At 44.9% G+C, this 26,068-nt stretch overlaps 1 protein-coding gene across 3 annotated transcripts in view; it reads left to right on the top strand.

The window, feature by feature from the left end:
- RASGEF1C (RasGEF domain family member 1C) overlaps window positions 1-26,068 on the top strand; it is a 71,221-nt gene that overhangs the window by 11,434 nt on the left and 33,719 nt on the right. Inside the window, exon 1 of one of the 3 annotated variants that reach the window (XM_042881635.1) lies at window positions 14,671-14,777. The exons of 1 other annotated variant lie outside the window; for it this stretch is intronic. The gene's annotated coding sequence lies outside the window, so the exon portion shown is untranslated. Of the gene's footprint in view, window positions 1-14,670; window positions 14,778-25,461; window positions 25,503-26,068 lie in introns of those variants that run through there. One more of the 3 variants, XM_042881636.1, reaches the window with a different exon arrangement.

The following is a 26,068-nucleotide window of genomic DNA, read 5'->3' as shown; positions in this document are numbered from 1 at the left end:
AGAAATACTTGACCTTTAGCCACAAAAGTATATTGAGGAGGTGACTTAGATCATGGCTGGTTGTGTTTAAAGGCTCACTTAGTCAATATATAGATCTTATTTATATGCATCTTTAGCTCATTCATATTACTACTAATTATTGTGCTTGAAAGATGAATGACAGTAAAATCTTTGGAAGAAGAGAAGTTTGTTTGTTGTTATTCTGACGAGACCAGAGAAATCTGTACCCCTGAATCAACTTCTAAAGCTACCTCAATTGGTATTTTTTCCTAAAAACAAAGATGCTGTCAGCACAAGTCACCGTTTCACCAAAAGGGTCATTTACCTTTCATAGAAAATAATAAAGAGCTGCATAAATATTCTTCATAAGTTGCTTCTGGATTGTATTAGTGAAATATGTCAGTGTTTGTGGTGTGTGCAGCCCCATGTTTTATGACACCACTTGAAAAATGCAAGACATTCATATGAGTTATTTGGAGTATGGTGACAAGGCTGACATAGCTGGGTATGGAAGAGCATTTCCAGGCTTACAGAGAAGAGAGGAAACACAAGTCATCAAACATTGCCAGTGCTGGGAGAAAGCAGACATCAGCCCTGGTGTTGTTAGGAAGATGTCTGCAGGGTACTGCAGGTCTGTGGGTTTGTTTTCCAGCATGACCTGTGCCTCTGGTGGGACTGTTTGCTCGCAGGGATGGAGAGATGGTTATGAAAATCTCTTCTGTGTGATGACTTCTAGAGGCTTGGCAGTAGGTTTTTTTGATTGCTGTGTGATACTGGGGCTCCACTATAACTATCTCCCATCTGTGGCTTGGCTGAGCTCCCTGGGCAACTGGGTGTGTTACCAAGACGCCATGCTGAGCAGAGCACTAGAAAGGTAGACAGAGACACATCTAAGAAAGGTTGTCTTTGTATCTTTGACCTCTTGAGAAATCTAAGCTTCCACCTGATGATGCTTACTAGTGAATCTCTGTGCATCCGATGCCTTGCACACCAGAATGCAACTCCAAGAAGAATGAAGGAATCAGTGGGCAAGCTGAGCTTGACTTTGGGTTGTGAGAAGCAGCATGCCTTGGGCAGCTGAGGAGGTACCCCAGCATCCCTGTCATCTGAAGCAATCGTGCTGTGCCTTTCCTATCTGCCATAACAATGGGGAGAGTAAAGAGCAAGGAAGGAGTGGCTCCTGCCTGCATCTCTGTGTGATTACATCAAATCCCTGTGCCTTCGCAGTATTATCTCCTTAAAATCTGTGTGCCTGACGCTTTTGCTTTAGCACAGTTGAATGCATTACCATCCTGAGTTGCAAAAGAAAAAGCAGGCACTCGCCAGCCTGCTGCAGAGCTACCTGGGAGGATCCAGAGCCAATCTCCCAACAGACAACTGCCGGTTTCAGTCCTCTCCTTTCACGCAGCTCACCTGAAAAAGAGCAAACTGTTGTGCAAAGGAGTTGCTGTATGTGAATTTGAGATACGACCTTTTGTCTTTCCAGCATTTTCTGTCTGCATCACTCCAAAAAGCGGTTGCAGTTTCCCAGCTTTGGACTCTGCCTCTGAAAACGCCCCAGCTGAGGGCTGGGAGTATTGATGCAGTGTGTGGTGTCTTTAGGTACAGCGCTCACAGAACAGCGGGTGACGGGATTGACAAAACCCACAGGCGGATGATTTGTACTGCAGACAGCAGCACAAAGTGGGGGCTCTTTTGGTTAATGAATATTGAACTTCTGTCTAGCAGCAAGTTGTACCCTGCTCTGCCAGCGTGCCTCGTTGTGAGAGGCTGGGCTGCAGACGCGTTGCTTGTGAACCCATTAATTCCTGTCTGGTGGACGAGCGTTCTCCCAACAGGGCTCTGCTGGTCACCTAACGGTTGGTATCGTGCAATCTGATTATTTCTTTTAGTTTCACAGTCTTATTTGTTTTTCTCCTGAAAGCTAAGAGTCTTTACTAGATGCTGGATGCTTTTTTGTAGCTGCCCGCATGGCATTTTGTACACAACAATATTCTGCTTTGGAAAGAATTGATGTCATAAATTTGTGCACACAGCAGTCCTTAAATTCAGTTCTATTTGTGGCATGGCTTCCAAAGGGCACATATGTCTCAGAAACATTGTGACTATTGCATGAAATGGTAATTTTAGTGCATGGAAGATCAGCTTCTGATTTATTTTTATTAGTGCAGATGAAAATTACTGTGATATTTCAAGTAGAGCGTAAAATAAATATCTCTAATCTCATTCCATGAGGAATGTTAACTTCCAATTTTATATTCCTTTCCTTTCCCAAGCCACTGTAAAATGCCTGGTATGTGACTTCAGTGTCTATTCTCTCGTGTTTATGTAGGAAGGTTTCTGTCTTTTCATTCTCATGTAGGAAATTTATTTTCATTTCTGCAGTGGTTTATGTATGCAACATGAAATGTCCAGTTCCTTTGATCGTGGAAAATGTCTCATTTTTGACCGGAGCACAGAAACATGCATTTATCCCAATGAACAAAGGCGTGTTAGGAAATGCTGGACACTGCAGGTGAATTAAAAGAATGCTGAAAGTGAGAAAGCAAAGATTTGCTATTAGCAAAAATAGGGGAGCAGCCAGGACTTATGCAAAGGACTGCTTTTCATCTTCCTTGTATCACCCACAAGTGATGGGCGGCGTGGTCCTGATCAGCATCCAGGTAGCCTCCCAGAAGGCTGACTGTAAACTGGGGTGTGGGAATCATCTGGGGGCTCTAGCCTCTGCTTTGGCTCCCTGGTTATTTTGGTGTGAGCTGAGGGGAGGATAAGCCCTTTGCAGACTTTGGGCTGTGTCCTGTCTGCAGCAGTTTCATCTGCTGCCCTTGTCCATGCTGTGGGGTGGCTGACAGCACGAAGCCTGGCCTGCAAGTGGTGCTTCCATCTGCTGCCATCTCAGGGGTGGCATGCTGTGGGAGATTGGAGTAAGGTATATCCCAGCTGCTACAACAGTGCTTATCTGCTCTCCTGGGGCTGTTCCATTTTCCTTAATGTGCCAAATCTGTGTTACCTGACAGTGCTGGCATTGCTGATCAGATCACTGAAGATACAGTGATGATTCTAAAGGCGTGGCTCAACGGTGCTGCTCTGAACCAAAGAAATAAGTGTGGATAAGAGGATATAAGTTGTATATAAGTCATAGTGTTTCCATCCCTAAGTTAGCAAAAAGCACGGTTATAGCCCAGCCAGGGCTCTGTATCTGCATATGGGGAGATCAACGCGTGGTTCTGTGATGTAGTTGACTGTTGTGTAGAGAGAAAAGCTTGTACGAATGTTGGACAAAGTGATGTTGCAGAAGGGTTAATTGGTAACCTAACGGCATTGTGGGAATATAATAAAAGGTTTTGGAAAGAATCTTAAAGGATTCAAGTGTCTCTTAGAATATTAATGGAGATGTACACACAGGTATCTGCTTGCATGAATGTAATTGTCAATGCAAAGCCTTTAAATCGGAAATCATTGGTACAGAAGCGAAGTTAAGGTTTAGAATGGATTTAGTTCAAACAGCCATAGGGAAAAGTCAGAGTATTAAAGCACTGAAAAGATGTCCTGCAGGGCATTCACTTCTGTATCAATATATTGATTATTCTGAAGATGGAGTGGGCGCATACTTGGGCCTTCTGATAGGAGGAGACAATTTGGAGGAATAGGAAAAAGAACTGTTCAGTAAGAAATCGATATTAATGCTTCTACTGAAGATTTTGAGAGAGCTCTTTTTTTCTGTGTCTTCCTGTACGGTAGGGACCAAGCGTAGTCCAAAGGTGAGGAGACCAGTGTGGTCTAAGACACCACAGGTGTAAGGAAAGCAAAGTCATGATTTGAGAATATTTATAATGGTAGGGAATCTACGCTGCTGAAATGACACTTCTGCTGTGAATAATTTAGTGGAATGAAAGTCAAGAGTCTGGTGTCCTGGTGAGTTGACATTGGCTGTTCATGGTGAGAGAGCACAGAGATGTTCTTGAAGAGGTAAGGTTGTTGCTTATTATTCCAGGGCATAACTTGAATGGTATTTCTGTGTTGGTAGCACATAGTCTGCCAAGGGGTATCGGTTGCTGGCCTAAGGAAGGTGTGAGGACACTGTCAGTCCCAAAGGCTTTTCTCACCTAGGAGCCCACAAGGTGGACTGCCCCCTCAGGCTGTGACCTGTGCTAGTGTAAAGGGTTTGGCTAATCTTGCTTCTTCTCTGTCAGTGTTCTTAGTGGTGCCTATGCCATGTCCCAGAGGGTTAAGGGTGTCAGGCATTGGGGACCACAAAGAAAACTGCTGTCAGTGTTGGAGGGGGAGCCAGTACATGTTTGTGCTCCCCACTGCCGTATCATCCACGTTCTTGGGATGATAATGCCCAAATCAATGGACTTCCTCGCAGTGCTGGGGATGCTTGTCCCTTCCTGCCTGTACGCTGCAGTGCAGCACAGTGCCCAAATGCTTGAGCTAACTCCAGACAGCACATACTGCAGTTTGCTGTTTACTGAGTGTGCTGTGGTTTTGAGGAGCTGGGAGGGATAGAGAGACATGCTGTCTGCATGGACTGGTGCAGAGTACAGAGCCAGTCCATGCCTCTGTGCTGCAGAGCATGCATGTGCCCTGAGGCTCCTATGTTTACAGCAGGCAACTCATCCCTGTCTCTCGAGATTTTGTGTAAAACTTCAGGCACAGCTACAGTGTTTTCTTTGGCTGCTTAGGCTTCATCTTTGACTGTATGGATTCCTCTAGGAGAAATCATTGTATTTAAGGATTGCTTGGTGTCTGCTTGCAAATAAACTGCTTGTATTCCAGGATGAAAGTATTCTTGGAATACTTATTTTAGTGCAGACTCTCCAGTGGGCAGTCTTTTATTCCAGAATAATGGGCCGTTCTCCAATTTAACATAATGTACTTTGTAAGGGTAAGTCTGTAGTTAGTAGTGCAGGAAATACACTCATTTACCAAATCTCATTAGTTAAATAGAAACTGGCTTCTCTCTTGCAGTGCATAAAACATCATCCATCATGAAAAGTAGCTCCTTAGTTTTAGGATTGATCTTTGATTTTTATGAGTGATTCCTTTTGGATATTAAAAGTGATTTTTTTTCTGCTTTTTTTTTTTTTTTAATAGAAAAATGGACCTCAGCTTTAGGAATTATGGCTTAAGCTGCTAAGAATTGTCTGGCAACTCTGTGCTTGCTGCCAGGAAGCTGTTACTGTGTTCAGGACAGTGCGTCTCTTCCATTTGATGTAATATTCTACGTGATGAAAAAATAAAGTAGCTTTTTTTTCCTTCCATGTGTAGCCTCCCCCCCTTCTACTTCTGGGCAGCGTGAGATTAATCTTCTGGCTGCCAATCTACAGAGCTTTTGCCCAAGCCAGAGACACTTAGCAACGTCTGCATTGCACCAGCTGTATCAGACAAAACCCATCACCTTTGCTTGGCGGGCTTTATCAATATAACCGTGCAGATGCTTTTCCTCTGCTGCTTCGTCTTTGCTCCTAGCCTTGCTTCACTTTGTCATTTCCAGGTCACTTCCCTTGCCTTTGTCAGCATGTTTAGCATTGCTTCACTTACACGCTGCCCTCCAGAGCACCGTCATGCATATTAAACACATGTCTGGGACCATGGCATGAAGTGGCCCATCCACTTGGGAGCATTGAGAAGAACAGATGAGCTGCAGACCTTTGGGAGGTTGGTTCTCTGCAGCCCCACAAGCACGTCCTGCTGAAGCCAGGCTGCTCGTGTGGCCCTCATGCAGGTGGGCACGCTGCTTCTGCCATCCCACGCTGCTCTGACTTGTCTTTGGTACTGTCTGCGCCAGCTTATTTTTGTAATGTAATTATTCACGTTGAGCATAATCAATGAGCCACAGAGCAATCAACTGGCGACTCCAATCAGCGGAATTATTCGGGTGGATCAGAGCGAGTTCCTTTTTCTGAAAATGATGTTGTCATTCACACAGAAGTGAGTTCAGGGAAACCTGGTTCTTTATGCAGCATGTGCTGTGATTCTTGGTACTTGTCACATAAGTCTTGTACTGGGAAGATGTAGATCATGAAGGCCTGTAAGTGCAGAAGTGCCATGGTAAAAACCATATGCAGGAAATACTGTAGCTTTTCCTCGCTGCTGGAGTCACTAGTGGGAAGAATATGAAAGTGCTGCAGTTAGTTTTAGCTGGACGTCTGTAGGACCATGTGGATGCAGCTCAGGCCACCCCCAGAAAGATGGAAGTTCATGCAGTTGTCCAGCAGTGAGTAGCTGAGGCTGATAGCTGCCAGCCCACGGGGTACCACCAGTGTAAATGGGCCATGTACCTTTGGCACTTATGACCCCTGCACCTTGGGTAGGTGAGTCTTTCTGCCTCTTTCATGTGTGTCCTTTCTTCCAAATCACAGAAATAAAGTGTTTCAGGGAGGGAGGAGAGGTTTGGTATGAAAAATGGCACTCCTTGCTTGGCAGGACTTGGGCCAAGCTTACAGCTGTATGGAGCAGAGGACAAATGTGTGCCCTCCCTTTGCATTTGCCTCAGCACAGCTGTGAGAGTATAATGCAGATTGCCAGCCACGTGCTGTGGTTTTTTCTACGTGCTCATCTCTGCATGTACTGGTTATGTATTATTCTGCAAACCTGCCTCTGTCTCTCGGCTAGCTCCAAAAAGCCATGCACTTGTTTTCTCTCCCACGTGTGCTGGACGCCACTTGTTTACCAAGAGCAGGGTTTGAAGATTTTACCCTAACTGGGAACCGATGCCAAAATGGATGGTCTCTCTCCTTTTTTGCAGTTGTGCATCTCCTCCCTTGCCTCAGGTTTGCAGGTTGTGTGGCCAACAGCAGCTGACTCATCTGGCTCGTTTTGTGAGTCATTCGGTTTTGATAAGGGGCAAAAGAATCGTTGGAGGGTTCCTTCCCCCTCTTGGTGTGTTAATTTTCTGCTAGCTCAGCTGACTTGCCTCGCTTGTCTGCCAGTTGCTCCCTTGCTGAGGAAGCAACAGGCAGCGTGGGAGAGTGGGATGGCTCCTTCATGTTGCGCATGGTCACACCACATTATGTTTAACATCAAACTGCTGTCTTACCTACTTATTGCTTACCTTGGATGCATCTGCAAATGGAAACTGCTGAGCTTTTACGTGGCTGGTGTCGAGTTCTGAGTTTTAAAATAAAGCCACAAATAACTATTTGGCTTTAAAAAGCTAAAATGTTGTGTGCATGGACTCATTAATTTATTGTCAGACTCATGTTGATTGGGGTAAACAAGAATCTGATGATGATATCTAAATACTTGTATGTTTGTGGGGAACTCTGTTCCCAAGTCTGAGATTGTGTCCACATGGTGGTGGTGATGTTTCCCAAAATGCCTGATCCTCAAGGGGGTGACTCCCTGCCTGTCCTTGGGCACTGAGCTCAAATCCCAGAGTTCCACTCCTGTCCTGGGCTGTCTTGCAGGACTAAGGGAAGCCAAGGTTGAAGGTATTTTGAATTGCCAAAGCCTTTTGCATTTTGTGTATTTGAAATCCAGCTGATTAATCCAGGATTAATAGCGCAACAACACATCATCAGTAGGGTAAAACTAACCTGTCTCACGACGGTCTAATTTTGTTTTACACCACTTTACTGTTATTTAAGAGTTTTGTGTTTTAAATTGGAAGGTTTTCTTGCTTTGTTTCTTAATCTTCATAATAGCTGCTAAGGCAATATGGAAAACCTAAACTAGACTCTTGCTGTCCAGAAAAAAACAAGGATGTTTGAAAACTGTTCAGTTGGGCCCGATTCTTCAACTCAATTCTAATCCCTGATTTGGAAGCCTAAAATACATAGGAGAAAGCCAAGGTGCACAAGCAACCTCAAAGATACGAATGTGTCTTGTCTTTGTTTGTCTCCAAGATTGCCTTTGTCTATAAGAACAAGCATGGCATTTGTTGGCAAAGTACTAACTTTCTTATGGCAGCCTTTCTGCAGATTTTAGGCACTAGTTCAGCAAAGCAGAACCATGTGAACAGCTCTTCTGGATGGGATGTTTGTATGTTTACTTAATACTGAGCACATGAATAGCCTGTTGGCTGATGCATGTTCAAGCGCACATTTAAATGATTTGCTGACCTCAGGCCAACATGCAGATGTGAATATTAAAATGAAAATGTAGGCATCCAACCCAGACTGTGAAGTTGAAATACTTACTTTTCAAAGCAGTCTTGGGGATTTCAACAAACATTTTCCATTAAGATTAATGGAAGATACATGTCTTAATTCCTGGAGTCTGCTTTGAAAACACATCAATCAAGCGTTACACTATGAAGCCTTTAAATGCTTGATGTCTTGGCACTGCAGTCTGCATTCTCAGCTCTGTGGCCTTATAACATCTCCTGGTCACTGTTCTGTATTGGGATATAACTGTCCTCACTGCACAGTACTGCCAGTCTCTATGATTTTATCTTTGGTTTCATGATACTTAGAGATTCATCTTAAAATAGCAGTTTCTGCTCCTTGATCATAATGGTACTGTCGATTTCCATTATTCTTTTTATTTAGTGTGTGCTGTGGGAGGAGATGAACGTTTACAACCTTTCTGTTCATGAAAGAAGGACTTGCAGCACTTGACAGCCTTAACCACAAGTGCTCATGATCCCAGAGGGAATATAAAATTGAGAGGCTTGTGTGTTTTTTGGTGTGTGTGTTTTTTTTTTTTTATTTTTATTTTTATTTTTTTTATTTTTCTGTTTTTTTTGTTGTTGTTGTTTAAGTCTGAAGGTTTTGAAAACAGCTTCCTGGTGGGTGGGAAACCGTTGTGCTGCTGAGGAACATTCAGTGGCAATGTGGCACTGCAGCCTTACGACCTCCTGCGCACACAGGAACTGGGCACGTGTGTTGGGAGATGGGTTGGCCCTGCTGTGTGCCAGATGTACCGCAGTCAAACCAATCTTTTCCCTGCTTTTCTGTAAAGTACTTGAAATTGTTGCCTCCTTGCTGTATCCTCTCCTTAGTGGTGCTCCAGGCATCCCAGCAGGGCATAGCAAGTGTAATTTCCATGTGCTATCCACAGAAATGCTTTTTCTTTTGGAGGCAAAACCTTGTTTTCCTTCAACTCTGCCTTTTGTGCGTAGGCATCGGTGCTTGAGGCAGAGCATTTCATTAAAGATTTATGTAAAACAGGGGCTGGTCTCTGAGGCAGGAGAATAAAGTTGTGCTCCAGAATGCTAATGTGGAGCCGGAGCAGTTTCAGTTTTGCATAACGCAGCACCGGCTGGCACAGCACAAGGATCCATCCAGGGGAGGAACCTTGTGCCATCCTTACCTTTGCCACCCTGCAACTTCATGTTTTGGGGTGTGTGAAGGCGATGTGAGCTGTGGGCAGGCGTGTGCAAGGAACTGCTGATGGCAGCCCAGCATGGAGCAGGGCAGTATGCTGAGGGAACCTTGGTTGGTAGGAGAGAGCTGGGACCGTGTGGCTTTGTTCCCTCTCTGCCCCGTCATTCTTCTGCAGCTGGCACGCACAGGTGAAGCTCAGCTGGTTTCCTCTGCAGAAGACCCTGATGTGTTTAAGTTCTCCAGTGCTTTCTTGTAGGATATTTGAGAGTCTACCAGTTGTGGAAACCCACAAGTGACTCCGTGAGTGTGAGTGAAGCATTGCTACAGAACTGGCAGTCCTTGCAGTTGCAGTGCTCTGGAAATCTGATATACAGAAGAGTGCCAGGCTTCCTGCAGAGCCATGAGCAGGGCCAGGCCCAGCTCCATCCCCAGCAACTCATGCAGAGCCCAGGGAGCCCCTGTCTGATAGCAGTAAGGAGAAATCTAGCAGCATATGGAGCTCCCCTTGGGCTTTGCAGCTGCACACTGGCACCCATTGTATTTTTTCAAGACTGTGTTGTTTACTTTTTGGTGACAGGTGTAGCTCCTGTTCTCTGCTTCACAGGCAAAGATTCTTCTGTAAAGATGCACTCAGAGCTCCCAGGGATTGCCATCCTTCAGATGTGCATTCGAGTATTGCTGAGCTGCTGATTTGAATGTAAAGGCATGACAGGAAATGGGTTTTGTATTAATGGAAATGTAATTATGTGTGTTTAGTAAACTAGTAGAAGTAATTCTGGAACACAAAACAAAGCAAGATTTGAATACTTATTAACCAAAAACAATGGTGGTTGCTGCACACCTTGCAGTAAACACCTGTCTCCTATGGGATGGGCTGTAGGTGTTGTCACACTTGCCCAGAAGCAGCAGATGACCGTCTTGTGGGCACAGCATCGCAGGCTTTGGCCGACGTGGCCTTGAATTCTCTGCTATATGAAAATCCTCTAAGTTGCAGGATGAAGGACTGGACCAAGTCTGCGCAGGTAGTGCTGTCCCAGCTATCCTGGAGATAGGATCTCTGCGTTCCTTTGAAGTTGTTTGTGGAAGGCCATGATAACGTGGAGATTTCTTGGGCTCTTTCCCTCTGTGCAGCAGCTCCTGCTGGAGTCAGAGGCCAAAGAGCCATGCTGTGTGTATGTGAGAGGGAAATGCTGCTATAGAACTCTGTGGACATGCAGAGGACGGTGGGTGGCAAATGGTCTTGTGCAGGGACACACGGGGTTGGGACTGAGATATCAGCTGCTGCACTGTAACTGTGAGTGGGAAACAGCTTTGAGTGGGAAAACCCAAAGGTAGGTGTGCACTGTTCTGGTGGTGTGAGCTACCAGCTTCCGTCAGCTGGAGAAAAGGAAGGCGTAGAATCCCAGAACTGAAATGGTTTTGCTGCTTTCACTGTTCAGCTGAGCTAACTGCAACCTCTGGCCATCTTGTCTGCAGTGTGCATCAAGTTAAGGCTGTGTGAGTTGGGAAGTGCATGTTCCAGTGCTTTTAACATCAGTCATCTGTGTGGAGGAGGTCTACAGTATGTATGCTTTAACAAGCACACACCTGGAGGAACACCTTCAGCTAGATTTTGTTGTGTTTGCCAGAGGCATGTAATGTTAAGCTGATGATTTTTGCAAGATGGAGTTCTGAATGACTTTGAATTCTTTTGGCCAAGTCAACTTGGTTGCTGGGGGAGTAGAGCTGTAAGAGAAGATGGGCTTATGTTCTTATCCTAAGCAAGGAATATTTCTCTAGTTCTCCTAAACCGTGGAGTATGAATTGAAAAAATCCAAATCTGCTTCCTCATTTTGATGCAGTCTCCATTTTTGGCAATGCAAGAGATGCAGGACACCAAAATGCCACTCGGGCTGTCTGCTGCCTCCCCAGCCACCACAGCCAGCAGCTCTCAGCTCCCAGTTGCTTTCAGCAACTCTGCATGTGAGCTCTGGAAATGGCTTTGCAGACGTTACAATGTAGGGTCCAGAACCATCAGGCTGGCAGTGACAAGTTGTTGTTTCCCAGCAGCTTTGGAGGACAGGGTATACTTGAAATAAATCCATCAAGTAGGGTTTCACATTGGTCAGGGCTTTAAGCAGCAGTTTACTGAGCTTATTTATGATGTCGCACCCAGGAAATGAAATGGAGAAATGTCAAATGCTTTCAACAAACGCCAGCACAATTTAATGCCCCCTCTGCCTTGCTTGGATTTGTGCCTAATGCTTATTATTGCAATAAACCGCATTCGCATTCTAGGTGGTAAATGGAATTCACCCAATAATTAAAGCTACGAATAAAATACATTTATTCATCATCTTCATTCCCAGCATAGTTTGCATTCTTAGTGCTAGATATGGTACAAAAATGTGCACCTTGGGCATTTTAGCTGTTCGTGGCGTAAGGACCAAACCTGTCTGTGAGAGCCTTGGGAATCTTAAGCTGAAGGAAAACCACACAAAAGCTCGAGCCAAGCAGTTCTCTTACAGGATGTTTCCAGTCTCTTCCTCTGCGTTTGGGCCCTGGCCTGGTCTGAAGCACATCTTTTCAGACTGCCTATTGTTTCCATTATATGGAGACAGCCTCGAGTTCCTCTGTTGAGTAACCATCAGTCTGCCCTCCTACGCAGACACCTGAAGATGAGTTAATGTTGAAAAGAAAACATTTAATTGATTCTCAAGCCTCAAATGTGTCTTTCTGCAGTCCTGAAAGTTTCCAGGGTTTTTTTTTGTTGTTGTTAATAGGATGGATACATTCTTAGGAATGAAACTTGCTTATAATGTTAAAATGACAGCGTTCACTTTGGTAGGGTTGTTTTGTATTTGTGGAAAGGGTGTTACGACAGAACCAGAGGGGTTGGAAGGGATCATCGAGTCCAACCCCCCGAATTCTCAGTGCCTCTGCTGTGACACATGCACTGAACGTGGGTCACTTTGACGCACACAGATGAATGGTGGTTGGATTCAGTCCTGAGGGCTGGGGACCCTTCTGCCAACCTGGGGCACAGACAAGTGACATGGGAGCTGTGGTCTGGTTTGCAAATCATGTCTCTTTGTGCAGTCCAGCTGAATAAAGCCTTTGTAAGCAGTCCCGTAATGAAGTGCAAGTGGCACAATTGAGCACAGCAGTTTCTTTTCAGAGAAGTGCTTCCTAATATTAGGATAAACTTGTGCAAAATAGAAAAATTGAAGACAATTCTGAAATAAATCCTGAAATGCAGCTACAGGGATCTTGGATTAAAAACCTCTTGCGTGCTGTTTTATGAACAAACAACTTCATCCATGATAGATTGTGTGCCCCAAGCGTACAAAACAAGGCAATTAAGAGAAAGCACAGTCAATGAAATAATATTGTTATCTTTTTGTTTCACATAAGTACTGTATCTCCTTTCCACTGTCAGTTTGCTGTAAATTGCACCTTGTCATTAATAGGATTATCGATAACTCTGCCAAGCAGAGCTTCTGCACAATTTACTGTTTACTGAAATGCCTCTCTCATCATTAAAAAGTGTTACTAATATGCTTTAAATGTAAATCTTTTACAGTACTGATGCTCGAGGTCGCAGCCAGCAGCAAGTAAAGCTCTATAGACTGCTGAAGCTGGAAAGCAGGGATGCTCACCTGCTGCGAGCAAGTCTGTGAACTCTTATAAGTGAATTTGTTCTTCCCTCTAGGCAGATTGAGGGATGCATTCCCCCCAGATAAATCAGCGTGAGCATCTGATTGTGGCTAATCAGCAAACTCATATTTACACAGTGAAGGTAGGCAACCAGCAAGGTGGTCAGCAGTGTGGGGCTGACGTGTCACGTGCTGACCTTCACCTTGGATCCAGGAGGGACAACTGCAGGGTATGGGCATGTTTGGGGCTAAAAGAGACTGAACTGGGGCTATAACTTTGTTCAATACTGCTTTTTCCTGAAGTTTGGGTTCAGTTTCTGCCAGCTGCTTCCCAGCCTTTTGCTGTCCCCCCCCATGCCACGTGTTATCCTAGTATCTACAGTATGGTTGTACAGAGTGAGGGATGAGTAGTGCTCTATGTCTTCCTTTCCCTTTGATGGCTTCTCAAATCCTCCCGTGCATCCCTTCACGTTGTGGTCCTGGAGGAGCTGAGTCAGATCCCAGGATTGAGAGTGGAGGTGCCATTCAGACATCATTCCTGTTTAATTTGGTGGAACCATGCTGCGGTGTTTATCGTGCCAAGTGTGTGATTGTTGATGGGGCTGAAAGCTGCAGGGTGGCCTGAAGGAATGGAAACAGGTGTTTCTTTCATCTTTGCCAAGATCACCCATCACTGCTTTTTCAATCTTGCATCCAGCCTGAATCCAGATCGGTGCCTGGAGCATCAGCTCTGCTCCTTGGGTGCCCAATCTCTGCATAATATCCCCTAGTGCTCAGTCCAGCTCAGACTTCAGTAACGCAAAGGGATTTAATTGTATCTGGGAGACATGATTTATTTGTGTTTGATGGAGCCCTGCGGTAGCAGTCTGGAGTTGGATCAAGGCATGAGCAGCCTCACACCGGTGCCATCCTGACGTTTCAGCACAGCGGCTGAATTCAGGCCAACTAAGGACAGTGCAATTCTGCAGGATTTCCCTTAGCACTGTGGTGACGTGCAGGTGGCTTTGAAGCCTGGGACCCACACGGGCTCAGAGCAGTGACCGCTTCATGTTCTTGCAGCCCTTTCTCTGCTCGTGTAAAGCAGAGATTTGGAGCAGCCTGCCCAGTCATTTAAGATGATCGCTCTCTCTAAGCAGCAGTTTGTCAGGCTGCAATTTTAAAATTACATTGTGCTCTGCTAGGACTTGGCAGAACTTTCCCTAGGCCTGAACTTTTAAAATAGTAGCCCAAAAAGGCACAATTAAAAACACCAGGAAGAAGGAGGAGCGATTTGAAGCAGTTTGAGCGTTTTGAAGAGAATGCCCTGTGCTTCTGAGGCTGTATTCCCATGCTGAGTCACATCCAAGGTTCATCCGGAGGATCTGGGCTGCTGTTTAGGAGGTCGATGTTTGTTGACTGCTTTAGAGGCTTTTAAAGACATCGCCAGTGCACAGCAGCAGCGTCTTGCAGAGCAGGGTTAGAGGCATGCCTTAGGAGAAATCGATTTGGAAGGTAGGCACTGCCTCTCTCCTGCTTTAATTTTCCTCCCCGTGGTTTCACTGTGCTGCTGTGATTACAGCACGCTGGGCTGGGGTTACCACCTTCTGCTGGGTGACAAGGACAAATATTTTTTGCCTTCAGAGCGACTGAAGGTTTCTCTATTGTATGCCGCTGCTGTCTGGGGAGTGTGTAACTTCATGTCACCTGTGACAAATACGGCATTAGAAATAAGCCTGCTATGGGTTAAGAGCCTCTATCTTGAGGTTACGTGGCTGTTATGCTACTAAATGTCATTTTAACTTACAGAGTCTGTCTCCAGCCTTATTGCTCAGTGCTTCAGTTTGTGAGTGCCCGGTTTTGTTCCTGCTACTCTCGGAGCGCATAACTCAGCGTGAGTAAAGACGCCCATTTGAAATCATAATGTACAGCTGCATCAAGCCCCATTAGTTAAGGATTGGCTTGGTTACAAATGAGGGCAAAATGCATGCTCCATTACTGCATCTGTCTCTTCTCTGTGTGTGTTTAATTTTCTGAACAAAGGGTGGGGAATTAAGAGACACCTCTTTGATACATTTGCAGCCGTTTTGAGCCAGTACAGATCTGGGAGAGCAATTGTATTTTAATCAGCTCTGTGAGTCATCACAAAAAACGCCAGCTCAGGTTTGATTGCCGAGTTTGCATTGTTGCTGATGTGCAAGACATGAAGTGGAAGGAGCACAACTTGGTATTCAGCTGCAAGACTGAACTCAAGATGCTGACAATTTGAAAAAGCTTGGTTTTGACCTGTGTGCCAAACAGATTTTACTGTCGGAAGAACAAGTTTGTCACACCATGACGTCATTTTCATAGAGGCACTTTACAGACAGTGCCCACAGCTCAGCAGAAGGTTTGGGTTGAATACAAAGACCTCTTCAGGGTTCTTCTATGTCTCCTGGCTGGAAGAAAGCCAGTACAAATGTGAGAGTGAGATGCGTGCAGAGATAGCAAAACTGCTCATCGGATAAAATACTTGCAAACCAAAAGTGTCATTGGACTGCCTAGAAAAGGAGAAAATTCTCAAAACTTTGCAAATGCAATGGCAAGAAATATTCTAGAGAGGATGGAGACGTGGTGCTGGGAGCCCTGTTCTTGTGGGAGGGTCATTTGGGAATTGCTGTAGGAGTGGGCATTGAATAACGAATGAGTTCCAGAGTAACTTTCCAACCCCAGCTTCTGCTGGCTTGTGTGTGTCAATGGAGTGGAGTGAAGAACAGTTGTAATGTAAAAAGGGACGTTTTAAAAGTGGCGAATTTGGGAACTTCTGAATTGAGTTCCTGCTGAGAAGTGACTCAGATACGGGCTACTGTCCTGTAACATGGTGGTGAATTGGCACCATGGCTATGAGGAAGACTTTTCCCCCCTGAGTAATTGTGTGGTAGCCATCTAAATATTCAGTATGTTAATAAAAATTATAAACAAGAAAGCAATCATGTATTTGTGCGTGATGGGCACATGTTAAAAATGCCCTGACAGTAATGAAGGGTGTTGGTCATTTGCACAGTAAAAGAGCCATAATGGGATAAATAACTTAATTTCCCACACATTTCTGGATTTGGCCAACACGAAAGATTTCACTGAAATGATCACAAAACAGATTGAGATAATCTTGGCCAATATCCTGCTTTTTGACAAAACATTCTAATAATAAAATCCTGTGTTTGAGCACTTAGCCCAGTGAAAGGCTTTCAGTAATCCTTCCTTTTCATACGTTTAATAGTGTGTCGTGACACTGCCAGCCAGTCCGGAGCAGGAAGAGAAGGGGAGTTCTGTGCTGGACTTGGCAGGGAGGTCAGGGCACAGAGCTGGCCTACATGTGGTGGTACTTATGTAAACCAGCTGGGAATGGAGGGGAATTAGAGCCATAGCGTGAAGATGGGATCTTCAGATAGCTTCACTTAGAAAACAATCTTTAATCTGTTATAAAACTCATTGGAGAACTGAAACAGCTGAAGCTCTGTCTAAAGCTGAATCCAGTCCTGATGTAGTATAGCTTGATGCTTGTGAGCAGTCTCCAAATTCTAGGTTGTTTTAAAGCCCAAGTATTTCATTTTCATGGAGATTTCAAGCATGGATCCTTGAAATCCATTAAAAAAAATTATTAAAAAAGTAGAGAAAATCACCCGGCTTATTTCCCTGAGTCCCAGGCGTATCTGCTGAAAGCAGTGTAAATTTCATAAGTGATTTCACTGTGCAGGCTGCCCCAAACAGGCATATTGATGTTATTTAGCCTCAGTTGCCAAGCTGAATGCTAGGACTGTGTTTTCACATGCAAAGAAGCTATCAGCTTTACAGATAGCCATATTTCCATAAGCTGCATTTGGCTGTCACACCTTTTCCTGTAGTCTCTTGATATGCAAACAAGTCTCAGGTTGTATATATGCTCCTGGCCTAGAAGCTAATATCCCTGAAGAGTTCCTGATTATCTTTCCATTAACTCTTACCCTCCCCCACATCCCTCAGGAAGGTAACAAGCAAGCTTTCCTTCATTATGGGTTTCCAGCTGGTTACTTCCCTAGTTCTATCCTAAATGGATTCTCTTGGTGTTGCGTCTTACCAAAGAAATACCAACTGCAATTTCAGTGCTGTCTGAAAGTACATCAGGGAAAGGTGAAATGGACTTCAAGAATTTGAAGTGTGGGGAAAGCACCCTGGATCTTAAGATACTGCATCAAGGAACTCAGTAACCGCATGCTCTGTCCAAAGCATAATCATAGCATCACCAAGGTTGGGAGAGGCCTCAAGATCGTCCAGTCCAACCATCAACAGTGTCACAGTACACCACGAGAAGGTGCACTGCTGCTTGTATATGGCATTTCATCTCCTTGGTTGTACTGACAAAAGCTTGCTGAACTTATCTGACTGCCATTCTTACATTTTCTCATCTAGTTCGTGTTGTTTACAAACCAACGCTCAAACCCAAGGCTTCATTGCCTTGAATGCAGCACTTCATTACATCTGTCACTTCCAGTCTCTTTTCCTTATGGAGTTCAGATGACTTCTTAATCAGCCTGCCATATGCTGTGTCCATCCTGTCTGCAGTCAGCAATGAAATCACCTGTCCCGTGTCCATCCTTCTGCAAATTCCTGCCACAGCTGATGTTTGTGTGAGTGCAACCCGTGCTGTATTCCAACTTTTGGATCCATGTGGTGTATTTGGCAGGGAAGCAGAGAAGATCCAGCCATGGAAGTTGTGGACATGCTGCTACCATCTTGATCACTGGTCTGTAATTATTGTTTAAATTCTAAGTAGTACAGAATAGCTTTTGAGACCTGTCTTGTTTGTTTTACGTCCACTTAACAACATGCTGTATGTTTCTTCTGGTTACTGCCTTAAACTGATCGTAAACCTGTGCTTGCAAATTCCTATCAATATTCATTGTTTGAAACAGGCTGCTGGCTCAGCTCCTTTAGAATTATTCAAATTGAAGTGATTATATAGCTGGATAAACATTTCAAGACAAGCAGCACACTCCTGGTTTTGGTATTAGCGCTCCTGGAAAATTTGCAAACACCAGAAGCTGAATTTTTAAAGGCAAAAGCCCATGTTGGTACTGCCAACATTTACATGAGCAATTGGCTTTATTTGGGGAGCGGGGGCTGACTGCCCTTATCCACAGGCAGCAGAAGCATACTTTCTGAGTGGTCAGACTGATTTGAAGTTCTTGATGCCTTTTGTGACCACTGAACAGAAATCAGGTGGCTTGAATTTGGCTCCTGCTATGTGTCAGTGCCTGACCTAATCTGAGCCTGTGATTCATGCAATTTCCCATGCAGGTGTGGGAAGACGAGGGTTTTTTCAATTGCGTGTATAAATCTCTGTGCTCAAGAGATTACAGGTGACATTAGACTCTTCCTTTTGCAAATCTGACGTATATTTGCATATCTGTATATGCATAATTTTTTACCAGAAATTCCCCTGCAGTGTTTAAAGTCCTGTTGTGAATGTCTCTGTCTGTGCAGGTCTGGAGTCTTAGAAGATTAAGTAAGGGTGAGACATTTAGCCAAAGGGTAACAACTCTGGTGTTCTTTCAAATGTTATATCAAGTGGTTTGTCATATTATTAAAATAGCACGATTTCGTAACAATTGTGGTTGCTGCTTTAAAAAACATCCTGTTGCTCAAGAGAGATGCTGAGTGAACAAATGAGTACAGGTTTTTATGTCAGACCCTGTCCATAGACGAATGCAGGGGCTTTCCCCATGTTTGTACAGCATGTTTTGGCTCTGGTCTGGAGGGGTGTTTGCCTACCATGCATGTGGTCTATAAGCTAAGCAAGCTGTTCCCACAGCCTTGGAAAGTGAGGGGGAGAAAAAGCGTGGTGTTTGGGGCTCCTCAAAGTGCTGGAGTAATGAGTTAAATCAGCTGTGTCTTTTCTGTGGGTCATATATCTTAGTGATCTACAGGATTTGCGCCCTTGACACAGTCTTTAGAGGAGAACTTCCAAAAAGTATGGAATGAATGTAGATTATGTGGGAAATTACCAGCTGGTTTGCTCACACAGCTCGAGTCAGCACAGTCTCCCACTGTTAACTGAACGTGTCCTTTATAGAAATTGGCTTTGTAACCCACATTTCAACTGCTAAGGAGTTATGAGGTCAGTAAGTGCAGTTCAGATTTTAGCTCATTTTGTGTATGTCTTGGACTGTACTCACCCCTGGGCTTCATACCACCAAAATCGATGAAAGGATGCCAAGAAAAAATCCATCCCCTTATAAGTAGTCTCCTGTGCACACGTGTATTTCACCAAGCTACCCAGCCCAGCTCTACCAGGGTTTCTGCTTGCTGGCTCCTGCAGGCTGTAATTTTTAGATGGGCACTGAGAATAATGAACTGTGGCAAATCTTGGATGGACTTTAAATCCTGTGCTGTAGGGGAAGACCTTGTTCTAGCTACGAAAGAGCAAACCGTTGTATCTCAGCCCCCTGCAGCGCTATTACTCCTTTCATGCAATGTGTCTGCTGCTGGTCCATGGGAGAGGTGAGCTGGGATGGGGCAGCTCAGTGCAGGCAGTTCCCTGCTTCCTCCAAAGAGGCAGATCGCCAATCCAAAGCTGGCGTCACGTAACTGGGGCTCTGATGGAGACAAAGAACTGATGTCTGCAGTCCCTTTTAATGACAGACTTTTAGCAGCGACCACAGAAGTGTCTTGCAGAGTTAATTTCTGCTAATGAGCAGTTAGCCAGCTCAGCAGCTGACTGCTCCTATCCCTTTGCTTGGGTGGTCGGGGCTGAGCACAGCACTTCCCAAGGCATGGGAGCACCCTCACTTGAGGTGTGTGGGTTAAAGCTAAAATGCCCTTTCTCTGAAGCTGAGGGGTTTATTTTCCGGCTACAGTCTTGCTGTGTTATCCTAAATATCAGTGCAGCCTTTGGTTTTTTTTTTAATACTTAATCCAACCTGAGAAGATCTGTGGGTAGAAGGCTTTTTGGCTGCCGAAATGGAGGCTGAATTTGCGTGGGCTGAGCGTATCCAGTGTGAAGATGCTTAGATCTGGGGACAGCTGCAGAGCGTGTTGCTGCTTCCTCAGGCACTGGCGGGTGCCAGAACTGGCATGTGCCTGGCTGCTCTGGTCGTGCCATGGCAGCGGGTGCAGATGGTGCTCCAGAAGGGGATATCTAGAAGCTCACAAGCTCGTTTCTTTTAGGGAGACGCGTCCATATGCTGCTCGTACAGTACGAGAGCCAGCTGATCAGTCTGCAGTTCTCTGGGGCTGCTGGAATGATAAAAGCAAATTCTATAGCTGGTGCTGGCTGTGCTGTGCAGCCCTTGCACTCTGTGTCTCTTCCCAGGTGGTAGGTGAAATCCTGTATTCATATGTCATCAGAGCTGCTGGCAGGCCTTACATGGCTTTTCATGAAGCACCAACATTGTGAAGAAGTTTGGACCCTCTTCCGTGTTTTAGCAGATCTGGGAGGAAATAAAAAGTCATATGAAGCACAGCCCTACCCAAACAAGAGCTGTGATGGGGAAGGTCTGGAATTGCTGTAGTTATGTACTGTGGTGGGGTGTGCTTATATAAAAGTATATATGCTTTTATATGTGTGGTGTGTATATATATTTTTATATGTATATATACTTGTGCATGTGTAATGCCCAAAGTGCATCATTATGCATTCATGTATGCATGCGGAGTCTGTCTGAGGAGGTACGTGTATATTAAAAAAAAAACTGATTTATAGGTTTTTAAGCCTTCCTGACAGGCTCCAGGAGACCAATTTCTAAATGTATGCAAAGATTTTTGACTGGGAGACAGGTAGCAGTAGGTGCTAATAAATGAAAGAACTGCGAGTGAGATGTTGTGACATGCACCTCTCTGAACAACCTGCGGAGCGCTGGCAGAATCATCAAACCGAGCCGAGAGCAATCAGCAGGGACTGATAAAGCTGCTCTTGTAATTATTTGTTTGATATACAGCTTTCCTTCTTCCTTCTGCATAAAGAACAGAATCGCTTTGCTTAGTGTGGGAGGGTTTTTATTCCTGTCAAGGCTTGTTCTCACCAAGATGTCATGAGAGGAGGACTCAAGTCTGCATATTTGTTTTATTTACGGGCTTTCTATTGTAATTCTGACAGTGTGCCATGGAGACGGTGTTCATTTAGATGGGGAGAGGCATCCTTACTCATGCAAAGCTATCAGTGCTGCAGGAGCTGGACTCACCACGCTGCTTTTTTAAGCCTTCGATTCTTCCAGGTTTGGTGTGGTAGTAGCTGTCCTCAAGAGGAGATCTGAAGTCCTCCCAATGGTACACCTGCATGTTTATGTCTTAAATCCACACAGCTGCCTTCTCTTTTCTAAATGTGAATTTTGATGATGTCACAGCCCGGGCTGCCCATACAGCCCTCAGGTTGATAACTCTGGTTATCCCTAAATAACCCCCTCACCTCTCCTACTGTCTGAGCAAGGAGATCCATGTGAGGGCTGATCTGCAGGCACTCACAGCAGTGGCCCATCAGCAAGGACTGAAGTGAGCCAGAAGGCTCCTGTTGATGTCAGTGGTTTCTGGGAATTGCTGCCTGCATGGTTTTGTTCCGGGATTCCCCTCTCTGTCCGTGCCTGATTGAGCTCAGACTTCACTCTGGGCAAATTTTCCAATTCTTATAACAAAAAGTAGAGTGACTCAGTCCTGCCCTGAGCGCTCGCATTTTCCTTGCTCCATTTAAGTTCATTATCTTTTTCTTAGTCTTTGTATCTAAGGGTTTTGCCTGGAACTCAGGAGGCACGAGGGGAGAGACAGCAGGTTGGAGCAGAGAATGGATTGCCTTGCCTAAAGGGAGAGAAATCCAGACTGTCGCCTTCAACATACATTTGAATACTGTCAAGGGCATCTGGAATACATTGATGGGGTTCTCCTTTGCTGAGAATCTGATAGTAATGAGGCACAGATATGCCACAGGCCCTGCACTTCAGTCATAATATTGGGAAAGTGTCTGAGCCGCGCGGGCGTCCTGAGACATCAGAGCCGGTGTTCCGTCTCGTGCCAGGGCTGGTGCCAAGTCGCTCTTACTCAGGAGAAATACTTCAGATCTGAACCAATTTAATGAAAAGAGAAATTGTTCCGAGACTAAGAAAAAAGCTTTACATCAGTGGTTTTATGGGGGGTTGTTCCTGAGTGATTACAGTGCGTGCTTTCAGTGCTTTCTGATTCCAGGCAATGATGGCATTTTAAGATAAATAATGCGTTTGCTGCTCGGCTTGTTATTGAAGGGCTTTTATTATTGCTGATGTTACATGAAAAAGAAAGGTATTAAAAAAAATGTGGCACTAACAAATTGAAGCCCCCAGGGAACTGTTGCCTGAATGAGATTTTGATTGGAGTTCAATTTAATTGGCCATAAATCTTCTCGTTTCTGATTTACATTCTGTTTCAGTCCAGTCTACCAAATTCATGATAATCAGGTTTTCACTTTTCTCTATTGAACAAAATACTTGGACATGAGCATAAACAGAAACATTCCTTTAGCAAGGTGACCTTGTTCTTCCTTGCGGTGTACTGGTAATTGATTTAATGTCTCCTCCTTACCTATAAACTGGGTCTCTTTCTGAGCCACGTCTGTCAGATTTTCAGGTAATTGGTTAGCGTGGTTGTTTTCCTGCTGTAGTATTTTGACTGCAAGATGTTGCTTGTAAGCCTCTATTGCAGGAGTCACTATGATTGTTCTCAGTGACATGATGGAAAAAGTGGAGCTGGAAGGTGTGTGTGCGCCTCTCCTGTTGGCTGCTCTGAAAGCAGTGGTGTGCCCATTTAAGAAAATAAAAGCTCTTGTTCCAGTTTAGAGCAAATAAGGAAGATGCAGTGATTTCTGTGGGTTTTTGTATCTTTTTTCTGTCACATTGCAATGTCTTTCAGGGAATGAAATTAGGCCCAGCTCTAGCAGTGCTGGCAGTGTTTCTGTTTTGGAGCATTGCTGCAGAGGATGGAGCCGGGCTGCTTTCTGTGCCTGCCCTGGGTGCCTTTGCTCCGTGACTTGTCCAGGTGCCAGCAGGGAGAGGATGGAGCCCCAGGAGCTTTGTCTGTGTGCCCTGATCACTGCTGGGCCACGTCTGCTGGGCTGAATTGTGGAATCTTTGCATCTTTCTGGTTAGAGCACTTTGCTATGGGGAAACTGGAAAGTTTGTGTCTGCACTTTACAGCAGAGGTCATTTTGGTGCGAGTCTTCCCGTGTAAGTAGGATTAGGAGGATTTGTGCTTTATGTGCTTCCTTAGTGCCCTATGGAAGCTGCAGCTCGGTTGGAGCTGCCCCACACACCTCTGTGTGTTGTGTCTCATTAGATACCCAGAAACCAAAGCTCGTAAATTCACTTGCTGCTCTTGCAATCTCATTGATGTGAATCTCGGTGAAGTGCTTCAGTGATGCAAGGAATAAATAGGAAAGGAGAGGGAGCCGGCCTGTGCCTAAATGTAATCATTGCTATTGAGTTTGGAGAATATTGCAGTTAAGTGTTTTTTTCCCCACCTTTCCCATCCCACGGTTCTTTTCTTTGCTGATTCTTTTGTGGTTGTAAGTTGCGTGCCTTCAATTTATTGCTCATTTAACCATTTCCAATGGTATTGGGATTGACAGGTTGAGTTTTCTGCAATCTCACGAATTCATGGGCTGTAAATTGAATGTTTTATGAACTGTTGAGAAGGTAAAGTTACATCTCCTACCAGTTTTCTAATTATATCAGCACCAAGTACATTATGAGTTTGTTAATGCCAGGTACTCTAGCTGAAAAAAACGTTTACAACCACAGTCTTGACAACTGGAAGCAATTACTGTGCAATGGTTTTCTTTTTGGAACATCAGAGTTCTCTCTCCTCTTTCTTCTGCTTCCCTCTCCATGCCTTCCCTTACCGTCCTTTCCAACTCCTGTATAGTTCTGGTGATCTTCAGAAGCTTGTGCCTTTCATCCCTGTATTGGGAAGAGCTTTATGTGTTTTAGATAATAAATTATTAAATGATAATTTTTTAAATAATAAAATCCCTAACTTAGGGATATTCAAGTCTGTGCCTTGCCAGGTTATTCATGACCTTGGGTCCCCCACACCCTGGGTGAGCTCCTTGCCTGTGCTCACAGAGCAGTGAATTGTGTCCAGAGCTTCTGCTCCGTTATGGTCTGAAGCTTCCGTGATGGCACAGGTGGGCACCCCAACTCCACACCTTCCCTTACCATCCTCTCCAACTCCTGTAATTCTGGTGAGGGATCTTCAGAAGCTCGTGCCTTTCATCCTTGGAGTGGGAAGAGTTTTATTTATTTTGTTAATCTGGAAGTTAAGCGGGTGGGAAGATGCATCCGCAGCCCCACTCTGTTTGTCACATGGCACCAGCTCTTGTTTCCCTTGAGAGAAGCAGAGCAGATGGAAGGCAGAGATGAAATGTAGATCAAAAGTAAACACTGTGATTAAGTTTTTGATAAAAGGATGAAACGCTTATCACATCAAAGCCACTAAAAAACACATTAAATATTTCCGGGACGTTTTGTGTCCACGTAAGCATTAACTGTACTTGCTGCAGGGGTGGTGTAACAGCAGGCAGGGCAGTGCTGGTGGGATGCTTTCATCTCAGCTCCTTTAGCACGTTGGACCACTTGCTGCAGCCTACGTTTGAGCCTGGAGAAACATCAGTGGGAGAGGAGACAGGCTGCCAGCAGGCTGGTGGGCCCTGCTGCCGTGTGGTTAGCAGCCCTTTCTCTGAGCCATGTCCTCTTCAGGTTTCGAGGTTTGGGCACTGGATTTCCAGAGATTTAAGGCACTTGCAGATGTAGATGAGTGCAGGGTTTGTGGGTGGCTTCTGTCCCAAATATTGGTGATTGTTTGGTTCTGTGTTCTGGCTCAGTGAATCAAGTCCATAAGGGTTTTGTAAGATTTGCAGTGAGAAGTGTCTGTTAATTACTTGTTTTCATCACTGAGCTGTCCTGGACAGTGAAAGAAAGATTATAAAGCATTATATTATCATTATTTCTTAATATTTTTTTCAGTCTTAAGAAAGTGTGGAATATATTAATAAGAACGTATAGAAAAAGCACTCTGTAATAGCCAGTAAAAGCTAAGGATAATGAACGGCGAGAAAGAAGAACAGCAGAAAAGAGCAGAGGGCAATAAAAATGCAAACGAAGATTCCCCGTTTCAGTTATTATCGTGACACCACAGCAGTGCATTTCCTTTGCAGCGGGTAGGATTGCTGCCAACAAACCCAACTTCTGTTATCCAAAACAGCCACAGCTGAACAAGTTATGCCTGAGCTGCAGCATTTCCTGACCAGAATCTCCTGGCCAAACACAGCCCCAGCATCAGGGACAGTGACCAGGACGCTTTGTTGCAAAGTGACCCAGCAGGCAACCAGGGTATTTGTGTGCTCATTCTTGCTCAGCACTGCCTGCATGGAGCTGGGGTTACACTGTGCCACTGCAGGTGGCCATTGCCTTTTTGGTAAAATAAATGCAAAATCAGTTCTGCCTATTTTGTTGCCTCTTTGTAGGGTCCAGCCTGCTTTTTTCCATGTTACAGTCTTGCTTTTCTGTAGGCGAAGAAAGAGCTACACATCCTGCCTTCTCCCAGCTGGGGGCACCTGTAGAATGGAGACTCATCCCAGAAGCAGGTTCCATTCCTTTTTTGGGAGGTATTGTTTGGGTTGGTTTGGTTTTTTTTTTTACCTGCTCTTTAAAGCAGTTTGGAGGTGGTTTTCACAGCTCCAGGTGTCAGTCTTGTAGAGCACAGGGTTGGTTTGAATGCTGTAAGTGTGCAACCACCTGGGCCATCCGTCATTTTGCAAGGCAGGGCATGGAGCTCTGCCCTTCACTAAGACCCCTTCCAACAGTGCTCCCTCCAAAGCACCGTTTATCAGACTGGTCCTCCAAGGTACACATGGCGTTTCACTGCCATTGTCACTGCCAGTAGAGCCTGTGTGCTGTTGGCAGAGCATCTCTGCTCCTTCCAAACCCCCCAGTGAGCAAAATGACGTGACATTAAAACCTTCAGGTCTGCAACAAATGCACATTATTGATGGCAGAAGCATTATTCCCTGCAGTGGCAAGTGAGGTGGCAGCCAGGCAACAGCTCAGATCAAAACAGATCTGATGCTGGCCTGCTGGCCTTGCCTGAAAACTGTAGATCAGATCAGGAACTTGATAGTCAAAAGTCAAACTTAATTTCTTGACAGTACCC

This window comes from Lagopus leucura, unplaced genomic scaffold, assembly GCF_019238085.1.
Source record: "Lagopus leucura isolate 7727_CA_CO unplaced genomic scaffold, USGS_WTPT01 Super-Scaffold_100030, whole genome shotgun sequence".
Taxonomy (NCBI): Eukaryota; Metazoa; Chordata; class Aves; order Galliformes; family Phasianidae; genus Lagopus; species Lagopus leucura.
This window is presented reverse-complemented; position numbering and strand designations above follow the sequence as displayed.